The following is a 20885-nucleotide window of genomic DNA, read 5'->3' as shown; positions in this document are numbered from 1 at the left end:
GAGTTAGTTTTATCAAAAAATCCTCCACGGAAACTGATTTGTCCTAATGCTTGATGCAGGAGCTCCCTTGTCTTCTGGGTTTAATTCAAAATTACAAGTCTACGGGCATTGATAGTTGTAAACTCATAGTTTGGTCTGCTGTTCAGCGCCAGTTATAAAATAAAATATTCTAAAATAAAAAAATTTCATCATACAATCTAACTGGTGTAGTTGTTTTCCCTCCCTTCTTCATCATTAGTGCTTTCATAGACTTTTATAGCGTTTTCTTTTCGAGGAGAAATTTTAACATAAATTATTATTAATGTTAAGTTGAAATGCACTTAAAAAATGAAATATTATTTCAAAATATCGCTCCCGAGCCAATTAAACTACATCCAATTACTCTGAAAATAAAGAAAAGTATTTTTAAGCGAAAATAAATAATTTAACGAAAAACGAAATAAAAATGTTTAATCATCATGAAAAAAAAATACCAATTTCATCAAAAACTGGTAGAGGTAATGCGAATTTATTTCAAAAGTAAAAGATAATAAGGATACAATTTATGTTAATGAATGCAAATATAAGAAGGAAATCTGATTGCAATAAGTAAGGGATTACTTTCTTTTTTTTTACTAATTAGCAACGAACAAAAAATAGCAACAAAAACTTCCTAACAACAGAAATTATCTAGAAAAAATTCTAAAAAGGCAGGAGAGAGATATCCAGTACGTATTCTTTTCTTATAGTTTTGTTCTGCGCAAAATACTAAAGAGAAAAAATTGGGATAAACATTTGATGTTTAAGCAATTTTTATTGGGCAAAAAATTAAAAAAAGAGTGTTTTAGTGATTTTTTCGAATAAAAAAATTTTAAAAATATTCAAATTTTTACATTTTGAAAAGTATAATTATAAAATACTGAGAGCTTTCATTCAGGTGTGTTTCAGAAAATTTTTATAGTTAAACTGTGTCAAAAGATTTTAATCATAAACCGTCAAATATAAAATTACTCTTAGTCCTAGATGGCCTCTGTTAAAAGTTCCGGATTAAATAAATCGTTGTAAAATACCGGGCACCATCCGTAAAATCCATTTTACCATAAAATCATAATCATCGATCATCATAAACCATCAAATGGAATCATCATAAAAACACTTGTGTGGTGCCCAAGGGGGCAATTATATCTCTGAGTCTGTAGGCAGCGTGCTCTTTGACCCATGCTTCACTGTAGAAGAGTGGAAGAAGGTTAGGTCTCCCTCTTTTTCAATCAGCTGTTAGGGCAAATTTTGCAACCTGTTAGAGATTAGCGCTGCCTCAGGAATGTGCCCCAGAGCTCTCATAGTTTTGGCGGATCTACGCTCCTCTGGTGTAGTATTATATCTGATACTACTCGGGGCAGAGCACCGAGGCTGAGGTGTTCAGAGTCGGTGTTTCTGCTCCCCTTGTTGGATTCTGTGGTGGGCATGGGAGTATTCAGGCAAGCATCATCTATTGCCATGGTTTCAACAGGCTTTTCACCAAGTTTCGACAAATATCCACACAGATTTTATCCTTTTAAGTGTTCCAACTTCGATGCTTCAAAATCTAGATTTCAAACACTTATCTCACCACACAAGAAACTCTCCATTATGTCCTTATTATAGTACAAAAATTTCTAGATTCTCAAATAGAAAATCTGAAAAATGTACGACCGTCTGGCAATTTACTAGTTGAAGCAGTTTCTAATAAACAAAGTATGCCTCTTCTGAAACCAAATAAAATATAGAATATTCCTATCATTCCCCACAATACTCTAAATATATCTAAAGGTGTTATCACTGTTAAATATCTTCAAGGCCTCTCTGTTACAGACATCGTTCAATGATTGTCTAATCAAGATGTAATTGATGCTCGTCATATAACTATTAAAAAAGGCAAGGACACTATAATTATTCAACACTTAATCTTGACATTTAACTCAGCAGCGCTACCTACTGACATTAGAGTGGACTATATCAACTGCAAAATGAGACCATATATACCAAGTCCATAACCCTGCTTCAAGTGTCAGAAATTCGATCACTCAACTAACAACTGCAGAAGAAAAGAAAAATATTCGTGTTGTAGTCAACCTAATCATACATTAAAAACCTGTACACTCCCTGAAAAATGTATAAACTGTAATGAATCACATTCTGCAAATTCTTTTCAGTGTCCGAAATGGAATTAAGAAAAACAAATCCTAAACATAAGGGTATCACAAAATGTATCCCATACGGAAGCTAAAGTAAAATTCATAAATTTCTCAGTCCCGACAAAATTTCTCATATTCTCATGCAGTTTCTAACACAAAACACACAAAATCTATTGTTATCCATTATGATATCAACGAAAAAGAGCTACATAATGAAAAACTTAAAACCTTATCACCAAGACAAATAGCTAACAAAGCAAAAACAATATCTTCCCAATCTCATCTACAGACGCAAAATCTGAAAAAATCTATAGCTCCCAACTTAACACCTTCACAAAGTACTTCAGAAGTACAAAAATACTTGAAAGTGACTTCAAAATTAGTAAGTATACTACAGCAAAAATTAACACAGCCTCTATTAGTTTCCAAACACAACTATGTAGAAAAGGCAGGCAAAACAGATTTTATAAAAACAAACTAAAACAATTAAGAGATCATCAAGAACATCAATATACATTGTCCAAAAAGTACAAAACCAAAAATTTGATTAGATCAAAAATTAAAATTAGATTAGAAAATAATATCCTATAATTTCAAGAGCTATAACCCTACGAAGCCCGACGTCATTGACATGATTAATAAATTCTCACAATATTGCATTTGTATTCAAGAAACCTCGTTAAAACCGAATCAAACAACTAAACTTAGCGGCTATAATGCAATTAGAAAAGACAATACAGACAATAATAAAGCTTGTCGTGGAGTCATGATTATGACTTCTACTGTGTATCCATCTCATACAATAACAATTAACACTCATTCTTAAGCAATTGCTTTTTAAATTTTCACACAATTTCTGCTTGTCGTTAGTAACATTTACCTCCCTCCTCGAGAAAACGTGTCTCAAGTTGATTTAGATTACTTGATCTCTCAACTTCTATAACCCTTTATAACATTGGGAGATTTTAACGGCCCTATTTGGGGAAGTTCTAACTCCAATAGTAGAGGATTTTCAATAGTTGAGAAACTTCTCAATGATTATCGTCTGTGCGTTATAAATACAGGGGAAAGCACTCATTTCCACGTACCTTCGCGATCATTTCATGCCCAAGATCTAACTATTTGTAGTCAATCTTAATTTCCATATTGGTCATTTCATGTGCATGATAATTTCTTCAATAGTGACCATTTGCCATTTACACTCACTCATACCACCGTTAATAATTATCAAACTTCCAGAACTTCTCGACTTAAGAGGAATACCACAAATTGGACTAAGTTATATCATGCATACAAGTCGATGAAGATTCGATAAACCAAGCTAGTAGTAATAGTTCAGTTGAACATTTCAAGGGTAAATAAATTGAAGCAGCTAAACATAGTACAAAATATCATAATATAAATTTCCGAAGCATCCAAAACCATGGTGGAATGACGATTATCAAAAAAATGATAGTGGCAAGATTTCCACAGACACCCTACTATTGATAACCTCATAATATTTTTAAAAAAAAATCGCTCCGTAGCTCGTAGAATTGGACGAAGCGTCCAAAAAATATCTTAAAAACATATGTTAATTCCATAACATATAATACGCCCTCGAATATTATCTGTAATAAAATAAAAGCAATATACGCAAATGCACTCAAAATAATATCCCAATCCTCAAAAGTATTAATGTAACTATTTCGCACAATCCAGATATCGCAAATACTCTCACTGAGGTTTTTGCTAAGGTCTCTAGCGCATCTACTTATCAAGAACCATTCGCCACAATAAAAAGAAATATTGAAAATAATTAAATTAATACCGAAGAACTCAGACAGTGATTATTATTAAACCTTTCACACTTATTGAAATTCAATATGTTTTAAAAAATACCAATTGCACAAGGCCCGGTTTTGATAAAATTCATTACTCTATGCTACAGAATCTACCGAATATAGTTTTAAATCAGCTTCTGAAATAATATAATCGCATATGGATCGAAGAGAATTTCACCGAAAAACAGGTCAACAGCGTTTGTGGTTCCCATTCTTAAGCCAAGGAGAAATCCTGAAGAGACCTTAAGTTATAGGCCTATCGCGTTAACAAAGTGCCTTTGTAAGATGTTTGAAAAAATGGTCAATCGACGTTTAGTTTATTTCTTTGAAACCCCACACTTACTCAATATCAAAGTGGCCTCCTCAGAGGGCGAAGCACTGTTGATAATTTACTAAAATTAGAATCTGATATTCGCCTTGCTGTTTTAAAGAATCAATATTTAGTTTCAGTTTTCTTTGACATGAAAAAGGCCTATGACAGAGCTTGGCGTTACGGAATACTTCGGGATCTTATCAATTGCTGTGTTGGTGGTAATATGCTTCATTTTATTAAAAATTTCTTATCAAACAGAATTTTTGGGAAAAAAGTAATTCAATTTTATTTGACATTTACCCTCAGAAGCAGGATGTTCCCCTGAATTGTTTCAAGTGTGACACTTTTCATTTTGAAAATAAGCGGCATTTTACACCAACTTCATGTTTCAGTTTATTGTGAATTGTTTGTGGAGGACTTTCGTATTCCAGGCCAATCTACAAATATCACACTCAATGAACGAAAAATGCTGTAAATAAAATTTTAAAATGGACAAATGAAAATGGTTTTACCTTCTCATCTCAAAAAACTGCGTGCATTTTTGCTGCAAACATGGTCTTCATCCCCATCCCGAAATCTCTTTAAATAACAACTCCATTCCGGTTTTAGAAGATACAGAATACCTGGGACTGATTTGTGATTCTAAATTAACCTTTAGGCCACATATTAATTACATCAGGGGAAAATGCTCTCAATCGTTAAACATTCCAAAAGTCCTCACAAACTATTCCTGGGGGCGGATATGGACTCAAAGGTAAAAATTTATCGTGCAGTTATAGTCTCGAAACTCGACTGTGGCATTCATGTATATTCCTGGGGGCTGATATGAACTCAACGATTAAAATTTATCGTGCAGTTATAAGCTTGAAACTCGACTGTGGCATTCATGTATATTCCTGGGGGCTGATATGAACTCAACGATTAAAATTTATCGTGCATTTATAGGCTAGAAACTCGACTGTGGCATTCATGTATATTCACCGGCTCGTCAATCTGTTTAAAAATATCTCGATATCATCCATCATGAAGGTCTTGGAATTTCATCTGGTGGATTTAGAACTTCACCGGTTGAAAGTCTCTATACGTTGTGCTCTGAGTCACCTCTTCATTTTCGTTATTTTAAACTTTCATTAGATTATTATTTTAAAATTAAATCGAGTCCAAATCACCCACTGTACCCAAGTATTACTGACCCACAGTGCGTCACTCACTTCTCTTCACGCCCTTCTTACATTCGGAATTAGAATCATTATTATTTTAAATGACCTTAACATTTTAAATTTTCATGTTTTTGGTAATACAGAAACAATCCCACCTTGGGTTGATCTTTCAATTTATATTTTAAATGTTTTTAATAATCTGAAAAATATCTGACACGGGCTCAAGTGTTTTTATTGAGAAATTTCATAAACACTGTAATGATAATATTGATTTTAAACCAATTTTTACAGATGGATCTAAGCACGATAATTATGTTGGTTACGGTTTGGTCGTAGAAAATTTGACTATATCTGAACAGTTACATCATGACTCTTCGGGTTTTAATGCAGAATGTTATGCTATTTTGTTAGCACTTAATTTTATTTCTGACAAAACATACCGTAAGTGGATTATTTATATGGACTCTTTTTGTTTCATTTCAAGCTTTTCCCACGTTGGGAAAAAGCTCAGTATTATATAAAATTCAAAGTTTGCTCCACAGAATTATGCAGTGAAGGATACAATATTTAATTTTGCTGGATACCATCTCATGTTGGCATGCACGAGAATAGCTGCACTGATACTGTAGCTAAAACTACTCAAAATGTAAGGAGGAATCCATTGAATTTAAAACGAATATGTAAATTTGCAATACAGCTGGCTTGTAAAGAACATTAGAGTAAACAAATAGATAATAAAAAGCATAAAATTTTTCTCTCTCTAGAAAACCACCAATTAGTATCCGTTGATCGCAAAATCCAAGTTATAATTAATAGACTTGCGTATAGTTCATCGGTCATAAACATTTACTAACTGCTAATCCTGCACCTAGTGGTTCTGTGTTGAGTCCACATAACTATTAAGCATGTTTCAACCAACTGCAAGTGATTCAGGCACTTGAGGAACAAACTTTTTGGCAGCTTTTTCCCTGATCTTAAATCCTTGCTCGGAGATCCTATTTATCACAATCTTATTACGTTTGTCAAAACAATAGAATTATATTCACTGCCTTAAAAAGAATTTTTTTTTACCTAGTGGCTGGCGCAGTATAGTCATATCTGGTCCTTGAGCCAATGAACTTTAATCAACCAACCAATCAAAATTTATAGATTTAACGAAAGAAAAAGAAGGCATGTTTTAAAAAATAAAAAAATGTTAAAAAAATTATTTGTTATAAAAATGTTTGTTTTTTTGAAATTATTTTCTAATTTTTAACTTTTTCTGCTGGATATAGTCTAATGCGAATATATATCAATACTGCATTGTTTTTAAATAAAACTGCTATTTTTGAAATTTTTATTTAAAGAAGTTGTTAAATTTCATTGATATGATTTACCTGTCAACTCGCTACAAATGCAACAAGTTAAAGCACTCTTACGATTTTCAATAAAGATACTTATTATTCAATAAACCAGTAAAATATTCAATTTGGCTTGATGTTTCTCATATATACGTAGAAGCTTTGCAATTTCGATTTATAGCTCATTATATTATGCTCAGCACATTAAAAATGTAAACAGAGTTCGGTCATTTATGCATGCCAATCTAGTGTAGATGACATTAGTTAATCCTATAAAAGTTAAAGTTCGGTAGATTTTGTTAAACTCGTTAGGTTTGTTGTTTTGATTTTAACCAAGTTTCTTCAAACTCAACCTTGTGTTTGGAATTTAACCAAGTTATACAAATTTTAACCAAGTGATTAAATTTTAACTAAGTTATATGAACTTTTAACCTTGTTTTAGGAGCGGTATAACCAAATCATGGCTGTTGTGCCAAAAATTTACATCACTCACTCGCTTGAAAAGGATTCTTAAAATAAACATTAAGGGCTAAAGTTATGGAATATTCTATCTATAACAATACACATTAAATGGAATAGATAAAAAGCATTTTAAAAAGATGTTCTAAAAATTGTTTTAAATAAAGAAAATATTTTTCTAAATTATTGCGAACTTATTGCATTTCCAGGAGAAAAAACTCTACTCAGACACATATAAACATGTTATCAGTTAATTTAATAAATTTTCTAATTAAATAATAATTGTAAAATTCACTACCTTTTTCATCAGTTGATTTCAGAACTATTTTTAAGCTCAAATTTCATTGATGAATGTATTCTAATATCTCCTTTTTTTTATATTTATGCATTATACATCATTCCCATCCACCTGCAAGGAAAAAGAAACGTTTTTTATGGTTATATAAACACAATATTTTTATTAAACATGTGTTAGACTAATATTTTTGTAACAGTCAAATTAGTTAGTCAAATAGAGAGTTTTGCTTTAGCATCAAACAATAAAAAAAGTACTATAGTAAAAAAGCATCACCACAGTTTAATATCTCCTCCTTCTTATAAAATAAACACTTGCCAAAAAATACTCGTACTGTTGTAAAATAAATAAAAGAATCCAGCAAAAAAGGCAAACATAAAGAATTTCTGTAACTTTTTTTTAAGATATCTAAAAATCAGAATCCTTTGAATTCATTCATTATTTAGCTACTATTTCTTCCTAAATAATACATCTATATTTCATTGTTCGCAAACAGAATGCTATTTTTTATACGACTTTACGAGAAAATAGGATATCTTAAAACATAATAAGATGAGATTTATATTATACTATCTGTGTGTAATTTATTTTTATATCTGCTATCTTATTTATAGTTTGTATTGTCGTCTTAGAAGCAAATAAATAAAAACATCGAACGGCTATATTTGAAATTATCTATTTCTTCTTTTAATAACAAAATCGATTCATAACCAATAAGTCAAATCAACTTTGCTGTTTTGATTATGTTTATATTTCTCTAGTTTTATTCTTTAATTTTTTCCCCTGTCTTGAAGTTTATTTCATATCACGAGTTATTTTTCTCTAAAAATTGTCCGTCAGTACTTTTATTGTTTATTTATTTTATTGTGTCTATTGTATAAAAATAAATTCTTTGCATATTAGATACTAAGAACTAAAAAAAGAGACCTCTCTCTTGTATACTGTGAATGACCGAAATTGGTAGTTGTTGGCTTCCATTAGGGAATGTTAACAATTACATAGTCGCTTTCGTAAATGTCCAAAATATATACTAGATCTAGTGCCATTGCCCGGTATACACTACACTGATGTTTTTTTAAGGTTCAGTGCTTATGCCCGGTATACATTTGCCCGGTACTCCGAACACTGATGTTTCTACTAATGTATTCTCAGCAGATATTAAAATATAGAATAAATATAATATCAACGAATAAATTAATATCAAATCGGATGTAACAAATATTTTGACAGTCACCAAAGGGACTATATGATTGTTGACATTCACCGATGAAAGTCGACATTCTCCTGATTTCGGTCATTCACGATAGAATATGTGCACACAATGTAAAATTGAATACATTGTTATTCTATCTTTCACTTTTAGTTAAGTAGCGTAATTAATTTAGATAGAACAGGGATGAGATTAGCCAAAACGCAAAAAAGCTGAATTTCCACGATAGTAAATTTTACGCAAGCGCAACTCTTTAATAATAAATTTCAGACAGTTTAAGGTAATAAATAATGTGTTGACATACAATTGGTACTAATCTATTATTATATAAATGATTACATTGATACTTAACATTTAGTGAAAATAAAAATTACCAATTGAAAAAAAAAAGCTGGAAATTATATTTTTCCTCAGTTCACATAAGAGACAATTATTACTTGAAAAACTACCTGGTTTAGCAAATTAAAACTACTGAGAATATACATTAATATTTCATTTCTTTTAATAAATACTGTTATGTGATTTATAGCAAATATATCAGTAATATTACTTTTTAAATTATATTGGAAAAAAAAACTTTAACAATGGACCGAATCATTATGTTCATATTATAGTCTAATCTAACTACAGCCCTCTGAAACATATCAATAACAGTGAAGTAGAAATATATAGTAACTCCTTAACATACAAAAATTGCTATTTTAGTTTGAAAAATTACATGACAATCAGCAACTGTTTAGATAATTGTTTTTTATTTGATAAGAATTTTGCATTTTATAGCATAAATAACAGCAATTATAAATAAAATTTTGATGATTAGTTAATTAACTCTTTTTCCCCCCAAATTTTTTTTTAATTAAATCCCTTTTTAAGTGATTGCTTTTGTTTGCTATATCTTTTATGTTTGCTATATTTAGTCGTTAGTCCATCTTCAAACATCTTGTGACAAATCCTATTTTTTCTTCTTTGCAAGCACAGAATGTAAGTTTTGAATATATTCCCTTCCAGTTTCTCTGATGTTGTAACACTTACATATACTAATAATCGTCGTTAGAAAAACAGTCACCTTTATAGTAACTAATATTTAAAAAAAAATTTACTTCTTACAAGAATCGCGATAGTTGATCTTAAAATTGCGTGAATATGAATAACAATTATGGATTTTGAAATCACATGAATATGAAACTAGATATACGATTTTGAAAATGAGAAAATACAAACTGGGATATAGAATTTTTAAAACGCGTAAATACAAATCACGATTCATAATTTTTAGATCGCGTAAATACGAATCATGATGCGTAATTTTTAGATTGCATAAATAAGAATTATGATGCATAATTTTTAGAATGCGTGAATGCGAATCCCAATGCCTTATTTTAAAATCACGTATAAATACGAAAATCAATGTTTGATATTATAAACCGCATGAGCAAATCAACACATTGAATTTTAAACTTGCGTGAATACGAATCGCTACATAGGTTTTTAAAAAGACGTAAATACGAATCACAATATCGGATTTTTAAATCTCGTAAATAAGAATCGCAACGTACAATATTCAAATCGCGTGAATAAGAATCGCAACACGCAAAAATGAAAAGCTATGCTTGATATAAAAATCATGTGAATAAGAATCGAGATATTAGCAGATTCCAGGTTTGGGACCTCTAAAAGGCTTGTCAGAAGCAGCGCCGTTTGAACTACGAAAATCGGATCTATCTGGAGGGTGGGTAAAAAATTCGGAAAATCTTATTTGCTGCCTGTAGTAAAAGGGGAGAAAATAGGTAAAATAAGTAAAAATGATAAAGGATTGGTAGCTATGTAGTTTGAATTTTCTATTTCTCTTTGAAAATCGGTGAATTTTCTGAAAAAGCGGAATACTTATAAAAAAATGAAATTTTTAGAAAATCTGAATTTTTGATAAAAAAAAAAGCTGAAATGTAAGAGATGAAAGTGAAAAAAGCGGAAATCCGCTAAAAAGCGGAAAAATCTCATCCCTGATAGAAGAGCAGATATTCGTAATTCGTCCTAAATTATACTAGGTAATTAGGGTTAGTCGTCGATTGCCGAATATTGTTGATACCTTAGAGATAAGTTTAATTTCGGTGATTCCAAAATTCTTTTTCGCACATTATATCTTGATTCCATCCAGTGTCGTTTCATTTATATTAATGCGGATTTTCTTGCGTATGATCTGCAGTAAATATAATCTGAGTCAAAAAGATGGGGGTTTGATCAAATTAAGCATTTTTCGATTATGTCAGTGACTCGGAATACACAATAAGGCAATGTTCAAAACAGTTTTAGAGCCGAAATAGTCCGTGCACGGTTTGGTGGTTGAAAAGTATGATGAGGAGGTCGGGTGCCCGATCTGAATTTTCAAAGTGTATTATGTGGATGCGGCAGTATTGCGTACGATTCGCCATTAAGTATGATTTCCAGGCCGTCGTCATAGCGGTCCTTGTTAATAAATCTAAATCCTCCAGTTTTGAGTTGTCGTGATCTTTCTTTTGTTTATCCTCCATTAGGTTTTCGACAACAGTAGTAATTTTATTTGCTTTTAACTTTTATTGGTTTTCATTATTCACGTTTCATCATGGCAAGGAGCATTGTGTTTCAGTTTGTAGCTAATAAATAAATAAATAACAGAGAACACTTTTTTTAACATTGCATACATCGTTATTTTTTTAACACAATTTTTGTTTGATGTTTTATAACTTTTATTAAAGTAGAATCTAGTGGTAAAATAGAATTCGATAATAACAATAATTTTTTAATCGAAAGACGGCTAAAAAATAAAGTGTAGGTAAAGTAATTTTCAATATAATTACATAAGAAATTATAATTTTAAAAATCAAATACACACACTCACATTTCCTATTAAAAGTATATATATAACTTTTATTTTGCATATCAATACACTATATAAATATACATAGAATATCAGAATGATCACTCATTTCGGCATAATTATAAATACAAGTATGTCCTCTTTAAATGTATCTTTTTTAAAACGCATGTTCTTACATTTTCCCATTTGAATGTCAAGAGCAAACTGATTTTTATCTAAAATATAAATATGTAATTTTGCTTTGGTTAAAAAATGATTCATTAATATATTTGGCAAAAGAAATAACTTTCTAATTTGATTTATTCTAATTTTTTAATAATATCGCCATAATAATACATTTTTTTCATATTTTGTTCATTTTCTGTCATGTAATGCTGTAATAGTTGAAGCGAGGAGATTAACGGATGAATTAGCTCTGTCTTACACACTGATGAAAGAAGATGAAAAAATATTCTATTCCAAAATATCATCCGATATTTATGTAAGATTAGTTAATATTGCTTACTCTGGTAGAATAATCTGAATATTTAACCAAGAGGAAAAACCACAGGGAATAGGTTACTAAATCGTAGTAATCAGAAAATCCGATTAGTACCTTGAAGAAGATTATCTTTAGAATTATATTAAGAGTAAATTCGCTAATAACTTGATATTAAAACTGTTCTTCGAGACTTTTACCTTTTCGTTAAATGACGCTCTTAAACAAATAATAAGTTAATTATATAGTTGCTGAGAATTTCGAACAGTTATTTTTACGCCTTTTAGATTAAGTTTCGTCATTCTTCAACCAGCGCTCTATATGTATAAAAATGAACAAAATGTCAATATGATGGAAAGCAAGTTTAGTAAAAATAAAAAACTTTCATAGTCAAACTTCTTTAATTCCTGAATACCAGTATCGCATTAAAGCCCATAAAAATATGCAAAATTTGATAATCGTTTATTGATTTCAATAACAGTAAGTGGAAAATTCTCGGTAGAAAAATTCTTCGAGTTAGCGATTTTTTAAAAGATGATTCTTTTAATTATTTTAATTATTGTTATTTGTTTATTTTAAATTTTAGAAAAATCTGTTTTAGAACGATAGTATACCTAGTATAATTTAGAATTATATTAAAAGTAAATTCAGTGTGAGCTTGATATTAAGACTATTCTTCGACAATTTTACCGTCTCGTTAAATGACTCTTTTTAGTAAATAATAAGCTAATTATAGGCTTGCTGAGAATATGTAACAGTTATTCCTGACTTAGATTATGTTTCGTCGCTCTTTAATCAGCTCTGTCTACGACAATTATGTATAAAAATGGCGCAAAATGTGATGAAAAGCAAGTTTTGTAAAAATGAAAAACGTTCTTGATCTAATTTTTTAATGTCCGGAAAGTTTTACCAACGTTATTTTCGTAAATGCTTTAGTTCATAGCTCATAAAATGATGCAAGACTGATAATCATTTATTGATTTTAATGTCAATAACTGAAAAGTTCGCATTGGAAAAACATTTTTAAAAAAGAGGATTTTTTAATGCTTAAGCTATATGTTTATTTTAAATTTAAGGCCATTCTTTTTCAGCAGATAGTATACCTAAATTGAACACCTAGTTTAATTGAAAATTGTAATTATAAGTAAATTCGCTAATAGTTAAACTCAAATTCTCTATAATTCGTTGATGTTACAACTGTTCTTCGACAGTTTTACGGTCTCGTTAAATGATGCTTTTCAGCAAATAAATTACGAGCTAGTTTTATGCTTGTTGTGAGTTTGTAACAGTAATTTATGGCTGTTAGATTAAGTTTCGTCGATCTTCATTCAGCGCTATATGCGCTAATTATGTGTAAAAATGACGCAAAATGTCAATATGATGAAAAGCAAATTTCGTAAAAATGAAAAACGCAAAAATGTTCTTTCGTAAAAATGTTCTAATCGTGTATATGGAATGATCGTGTACATGGAATATTTTATCAACACCGCTTTGATAAAGCTCATAAAAATAAGCAAAATTGGATAATCATTTATTGCTTTTTATAATAGTAAGTAAATGTAATGCATTTGAAATGCAGAAATCCTTAGAAAAGCAAAACAGAAACAGATTGATCTAGAAACTAAAAAACGTAAATGAAAATGAATTGGTCATATTCTACGTAATCCTAAAAAATTTTAAATGAAACTTTTTTTTGATTGGAATCCTCAGGGCAATAGAAAGAGAGGAAGACTTAGAAATACTAGACGCAGGATGATTGTAAACGAACTGAAAGCAACAGGAAAGACGTGATGAAAGGCAAAATACCTGACCACTAATAGTGTGAGAGGGAAAGCTATGATAGAAGCCTTGTGCTCCATTTCAGAGTGAAGAGAAATATGAATAAGTATGTATAACAGTAAGTGGAAAATTCTTGTCAAAAACACTTATCCAAATGGCGATTTTTTTAAAGAAAAATATGTGATTTTTTAATGTTTAACCACTTAACAATGTTTAACAACTTAACAGTTTTGGCCTGTTTAGCGCGCTCGAGTTAATTCGAGCGCGCTAAACAGGCCAAACAGTGCACACTCGAGATAATTCGAGCGGCGTCATGTTTTATGCTGCCATAATTTTTCTCACTAGAATATAATCGAGAATTAAAAATAACAATGTGAAAACTAAGAAAAAGAATCATTTTATTGATATTTATCATTTACATAGGATTGTAAGCTATAATACTTATTTATTCAAGAGTAAAATATAGCCCTTTTCCATGGAACAAAAGCGCAGTATATCAAAATTGTCCACCAATAGAAAAGCTAAACCAGGAGCGGACAATGTTCTAAAGTGTGTTTTTTTACATCAAACATAAAAAAAAAATTTTTTGGCTGGTTTTTTATTCAAAAATCTGTGCGCTAAGGGGTTAAGCAAATTGTTTATTTTAAAGTTTAGACAATTTTTTTTTCAGAGAGATAGTGTGGCGTAACTACCACTACGAAAATTAAATATCAATTCACTGGTATATAAGATATGCTAACTTGATTCAATCAAGAGGTACCTTTTGATAGATGAAGGTTGGCATGATCGATAACTACGCCCCCACATTGGTGACCCGGACGTGATTTGATCTCTCAGTAGCGCCCACTTCGCATTAACTTGACAGTAACGCCCACTTCGATGGATGACAGTTGATGAACATTGAACAGTTGACTTGCTACTTGTGACTGCGACATTATCCTCCACCTCCTCATGCTGCAGCTACTCAGTCTCGTCTCGATCACACACAACGTCAGACTGCAGTCACTCGAGTGCTAATGGCAACACAGGAGCGACTGTGAAGTTAATACACCTCTCACATTCAGCACTCAAAAACCCGGTGACCTTAAAAATCAGCTTTTCCGGTCTTTCACAAGTACAGCAACTAGTGGTATCCGTTCATCGAATTCTATCCCTGATAAAATTCTGGAGGGAGTGGCGTAACTACCACTACGAAAATTAAACATCAATTCACTGGTATATAAGGCATGCTAACTTGATTCAATCAAAAGGTACCTTTTGATAGATGAAGGTTGGCATGATCGATAACTACGCCCCCACAATAGTATACCTAGTCTAATTTACAATTATATTAAAAGTTAATTAGCTAGTAACTTGATATTAAAGCTTTTCATCGACTTTTCTAACGTTTCGTTAAATGACGCTTTTTAGCAAATAATAAACTAATTATATGGTTGCTGAGAGTTTCTAACAGTAATTCACGGCTCTTAGATTAAGTTTCATGTTTCATCTGTTTTCTACTAGTGCTGTCTACGTTGATTATGTATAAAATAGCGCAAAATGTCTATATGAGGAAAAGCAAACTTCGAAAAAATGAGAAACGTTCGTGTTAATTTTTTTTAATATACGAAGTGTTTCACAAAAGCCACTTTGTTAAAGCTGATAAAAGTGAGCAAAAGTTGGTAATTATTTACTGATTTTATTAACAGTAAGTGAAAAATTCTCGTAGGAAAAGTGATTTTTTAATGCTTAAGCTATTTGTAAATTTTAAATTCCAAGCGATTTCACGGCAAAAAAGTACACCTAATTTAAAATTAAAGTTTTAAATTGTGTTTTAGACACTCAAACTGTGACTTTTTTTTTTTACTAGAAGTAAGAATTTAGAAAAACACAGTCTCGTTACCGTCTACAGTCTCGTTAAATGACTCTTTTTAGCACATAATAAGCTAATTATATTCTTCATGAGAGCTTGTAACAGTAATTCACGGCTGTTAGATTAAGTTTCATCGATCTTCAAACAGCTTTATTTATGCTAATTATGAGTAAAAATGGCGTAAAATGTCATTATGCTGAAAAGCAACTTTCGTAAAAATGAAAAACGTTCATGGTCTAGCTTTTTCTAAAATCTGAAAAATTTTACCAACGCCGTTTTCTTAAAACTAACAAAAATAAGCAAAATTTGATTATCATTTATTGATTTTAATAACAGTTGTGGAAAATTCTTTTTAGATTACCTATTTTTTAAAACAAGTGATTTTTTAATGTTTAAGCTATTTGTTTATTTTAAATTAAAGGCAATTCTTTTTCAGCAAGGAACTATATCTAGTTCAAAATTAAAGTTTTAATTTGAGTTTATAACACTCAAACTGTGGCTTTTTTTTGTTTATTCATTTATTCTTGTTTCTTTTTTGGTGAAGGAGTTTCGTAAAACACTATTAACTTTTAAAGAAACGTTAGTCATTAAAAAGAAAGCGCTTTGAGAATATTTTTTATTTGGCATGCAAGTAGGGCAATCTGGCGTGAAAGTTTAGAACTCTAATATTTTTCTCCATAAAAATTTTGTGAAAGGAGCGTTAATTAATTTTCGGAAACAATTAATTTTACTTTTAAAAATTCTTCGCAAAAATTTTAAAAAAATGGTAGGAAGGGGAGCTTGAATATTTAATCCCAATCTTGCATTCTTTGCAATACAAAATAATTAATAATTTTCAGTAATATTTTGAATTGTGTGTTTCGTATGTTACCTGACGATCAACTTAGCTGTGTATAGAATGCTTGAAAAGAATGAAGTAACTAAACTATGCAGATTAAAGTTCACGAAATAGCATTATTGATGTCCCCCGGGAGCTAGCTTGACAGTGGGAACTGTAAACTATCACACAATCTGCAGTGTTTTTTTTTTTTTAATTTCAGACTTAAAAAAAAAAAACAATGGTAAGAAAAATAATAAACTTCTACAGAGCAATGTCTGTTTTTTTAAGTAAATAAAATTGTCGAATAAAGTAAAAATCAAGAGTAAAAGTGAACCTTTTTCATTTCTATTTTCATTGACGAACAATAAGGAATCACTTCTCCCCTTTTTGTAAAAATCTGACAAACCAAATCGACCCTGAACATTTCAACAGGCAAATTTTTTATCATGGGACCAGATACAATTCCTGAAATTTATTCATAAGAAGTGAAAACATATTAAGAATTTATAAACCGGGAAAATATCTGGTTTATATTCTGATTTGATTTTATAGTTAGAATTACCTGATATATTAAGAAACTTTAAGCATGGAATTTTTATCCTTCTTTTTAGATATTATTGTGTATGTTTAAAATCAAATTTAAGCAAAAATATACATTTTTGTATAAATTTTATATTTATCCTTTGTATACAGTTGCGAATTTCACAATATATTTTGTTTGAGTAAACCAAATTTTTCCAATAATAGTCTGAAAAATTTTTATCTGGAGTAACACATTTTCGAAACATTTATTGTATAGATCTTCAACTTGACATTTTTTTTCTTTTAGTTATTTAGATGTTTTAACTACAGTTCCATTTCATCGTTTCATTTAAGCATTATTATATAAGTTCCAAATTAATTTTAAACATACATTTCTTGTATTAAATTTTCACCTACTATAAATTTTGATAAGTTTAATTTTAACAGCATTAGGATCGCAAGCAAATTTTGATTAAAAAAGAAGGTGTCACAGGTTAGTTCACTTAATTCTGCTACCGAGGATGTCATAAAATATTGTCAAATTCTCATTAATCATTTACTGAAAATTATAAGAGCAAACGGCAAAGGAAGGATTAAAGTGGTCCGAAACTAGCTTAAGTAAAGGGTCGTAAAAAAGAAGGTGTCACAGGTTGGTTCATTTAATTCTGCTACCGAGGATGTCATAAAATATTGTCAAATTCTCATTAATCATTTACTGAAAATTATAAGAGCAAACGGCAAAGGAAGGATTAAAGTGGTCTGAAACTAGTTTAAATAAAGGGTGAAACTGTAAGGCTGAGTTTATAATGAAAGAAAATAGATTGTTTTTCCAGCTGTAAACAAATAAACTAGCTTTTAATGTTTTCAATTTCTCTTTTGCTTTTTCGGATTTAATAATAATCAATGGTGAGATTGTTCGTAAAAATTTTTTCACACTAAACTGTATCCTTAATTTGTATACTTCTCTTCGTTTATTTTTCACAAGGATTCAAAAAGTAAATACAGCCTATGTTCCCTATTATGACCCTCATTAAAACGACTCTTTCATTATACTGACCTATACGTAAAGTCTTGTTTTTCATTCTAAAGTTGCAATTTTTTGAGGCGTCCATTTTATCACTTCGAACCATAACTATACCAATATAGCGATCAAAATTCAGCTCCACTTCGAAAACAAATGTAAAATAAAAATTTTTTTACCTTAAAAAATTTCAACTTATTTAGCAAAAAGTGATAGAAATTATAAAAACAGTTTCTTATGATGTGACCTTGCATAAAACTTGAAAAAAATTGAATTAGGTTTACATGAGTGGAACGACCCAAAATGTTTTTTAATCAAAGTGAAACAGTCTAGTATATTTAGTTTTATGGCATTTTTGTGTATTCCCGATATAGCGATCTCTAATTAGAACCTCCATTTTTGCTTGAACGAAAGGAATCGTTCTAACGAGAGTCAACTGTATTAAGAAAAGCCAATATGAAACATCTCGTATGCGTTTTTAAAATTTTATCCCTGTTTCTTCTTTTCAGCAAAAAAAGGAAGTAATATCCTTAGTTTAAAAATAAAATATTTCAATTTTGAAGAGATATATACCGTTAAGGGAATATTTATACAAAAACAAATGAGCACTGGTCACAGAAATGTGCATGAAAAATTATTTCCGTGAAGTCCTATAATTAATTTATAAGTAAAGATAGTTTGGTAAATATTTTGAAAAACGAACAAGTTTATAAAATTGTCAATTTCTACTTATCTTTCATAATTCGTTGCATATAAATAAACGTCATTAGCAATATCCTTATAAGCAATGGAATTGATATGTTAATTTTCTGTTATGTAATGGAATATAGAGTCGTTCCTCGTTCGTTAAGTTGTCAAAATTATTCTGGTTGATAAAACTTCTCTCAACTGTTTAAAGTAAATGACTTGAACTGCTGTCCAATCAGCTTTATTACAATGCCAGTTAAAACGACCATATTATAGAAATGTTTCAATTAACTACGAGGAAGATTAAACATTCCACAAACAAACTTCCATCAGAAAGTCAAGAGTTTTCAGTTCAATGAAAATTTGCAAATCATTGTTCGAGAATTTTAATTCTTTTAGGTGGCGCACTTCTAAAATATAAATTTAGGGTTAAGGTATTTAGGTTTAGTATATCTTAAATGGTTATTTACTGACTTTTCATATTTTTCAACAACAAATTTTTTTTTAGGAAACAGCGAATTTAAAATAACTTGTTTAGCATTATTCTCTCTTTCACCATTATTACAAAAAGTAGGGAAAGCTGCATGTTTCATAAATATTAAAACAAAAAAAGTCATTATTCGCGCAAAATATCGCACAGGCAAAGTCAAAGAATTCTGGTAAAATTATTACACTTGCATGTTAAAGGCATTCCTGGTAAAAAGGAAAAAAAAGAAAACAATTCTTGTAATCAAACCAAAATGTTCGGTATTAGAATTAGTCATATGATAATTTTTTCGTTCGTTATTGTAACAGCTTACAGGAAATTCTGATTTTCATAAGTATAGTTCTCATTACGATAAAAAAATATTAAACTGAAAAGTTACTTTAACCAAATAAATGGTTTTCATAGTAAAATTCCCTAAAGTATCCTGATGAAATTTTCAAATTTTTTTTAACTATAAATCATTTCACCATTTATTTAGTATTTTTTACCCTTTGATGTCTATGCCATTAACCAAACGGAATAGTAATAACCTGTTTACAACTCTATGGCTTATTTAAAAGGGAGGTTTTTTTAAATGGTGGGCAGGAGATAGGTGATGGTTAACTGCTTATCTTCCTAGTGCATTCCCTGATAATAACAGAGAAAAAACTGACACTTTCAAGCATTTTAAGAATAATATTCTCGGATAGATCAAACTGCGGTGTCTGTTGTATGCAATCTTTATGGGGATAGTGGAATTGATTTAATTATTTACTTTTGTATGTTGGTTTCTTCGCAAATACAAAGACTGCCGGCGCCGGGATAGCCTTGCTGGCAGGGTGCTGGACCCACGTTCGTAAGAAAGGAAGTTCGAATCCAACCTGTTGAAGATTCCCCACGTAGTATGTAAATGGCGACTTTTGCACGTTAAATCAGTCAGGTCACAAAGTCCTTCATGTTCCCATAACAAATTATACCTCTGGAGGTAGTGAATTAGTGATTGGTGTTCCCTAGTTCAGATCAAAATTACGGTCAGGTCAAAATTACGAATGAAAGTATGAATGAATGAGTCTGCTCTATAAGCCAGTGGGACGCATAAGTGTGGCAGAATTCGAATTCTTTTTCAAAAATGGCACCATTGGAAGAACAAGAACAATCGCACACCAATGCCCTAATGGCCTACTGCAACAACAACAACAAAGACTCTTAACTCAACAACAGCAAAGACTCTTTTCTCAACTTCTTAAGAACTCTTTCCAGCGTGAAAAATGAGTGGTACGAGTTTGAGAAAGAAAACAAGAACATACATTAAATGATATACCAGAATTCAGTCCCATTTCAACCACGTTTCGCAGAATAGCGATACCACATTTCATACATGTCTTTTAATTTTGACTAGCATTTATTGCAATTAAAACTAACCATACATTATTAAAGCTTCAAAGTATTGGTCACTAGCCGCCTAAGGCGGCCAGCTGTCCGCCACGCTGAAGGTTTTCACAAATAAAGTTTTTTAAAACATAGCAGGAAATCTGAAGATTAGTGGACAATTAAAGTGTTCCTGTCCTGCAATTTTGTCTTCATATCCAGTTCTGCTGCAGATGTGTTATAGCTCTTGAGGATGTTTGAAATTATATAGCTACAACGCTTAAG

General features: G+C 30.6%; 1 protein-coding gene across 2 annotated transcripts in view; it reads right to left on the bottom strand.

Annotated features, from left to right (window-relative positions):
- LOC107448419 (uncharacterized) overlaps window positions 1-20885 on the bottom strand; it is a 198494-nt gene that overhangs the window by 13268 nt on the left and 164341 nt on the right. For both annotated transcript variants that reach the window (XM_071181383.1, XM_071181386.1), the window contains one exon: window positions 7547-7657. The gene's annotated coding sequence lies outside the window, so the exon portion shown is untranslated. The remainder of the gene's footprint in view (window positions 1-7546; window positions 7658-20885) is intronic.

Source organism: Parasteatoda tepidariorum, chromosome 1 (genome assembly GCF_043381705.1).
Source record: "Parasteatoda tepidariorum isolate YZ-2023 chromosome 1, CAS_Ptep_4.0, whole genome shotgun sequence".
Taxonomy (NCBI): Eukaryota; Metazoa; Arthropoda; class Arachnida; order Araneae; family Theridiidae; genus Parasteatoda; species Parasteatoda tepidariorum.
The sequence above is the reverse complement of the archived record's forward strand: the minus strand, read 5'-3'. Positions and strand labels throughout refer to the sequence as shown.